This window comes from Brienomyrus brachyistius, chromosome 8 (genome assembly GCF_023856365.1).
Source record: "Brienomyrus brachyistius isolate T26 chromosome 8, BBRACH_0.4, whole genome shotgun sequence".
NCBI lineage: Eukaryota > Metazoa > Chordata > Actinopteri > Osteoglossiformes > Mormyridae > Brienomyrus > Brienomyrus brachyistius.
The window spans coordinates 15,090,262-15,090,503 of record NC_064540.1 but is presented as its reverse complement, the minus strand read 5'-3'; positions in this window follow the sequence as shown (position 1 = coordinate 15,090,503).

The window sequence follows — 242 nt, the reverse complement described above, 5'->3', positions numbered from 1 at the left end:
ATCCTTGAGAGTGAAAGGAGGCGACGAGGTTTCACACCAGGAGTGGGAAACGTGGGCGGTGCCAGTGCGACATGACTGACAGCTTCTCCTCGGCAATCGGACCACACGGCGCCAGAAGAATGTCCATCGACCAATGATATCGGAGGACGCAAGTCACTCAAAGTGGAGAGCCAATTGCAATCCACGGTGGGCGATGCTCAGCTCCGCAATGTTTCCAGCGTGGGGATCCGGAGCAATCGCTC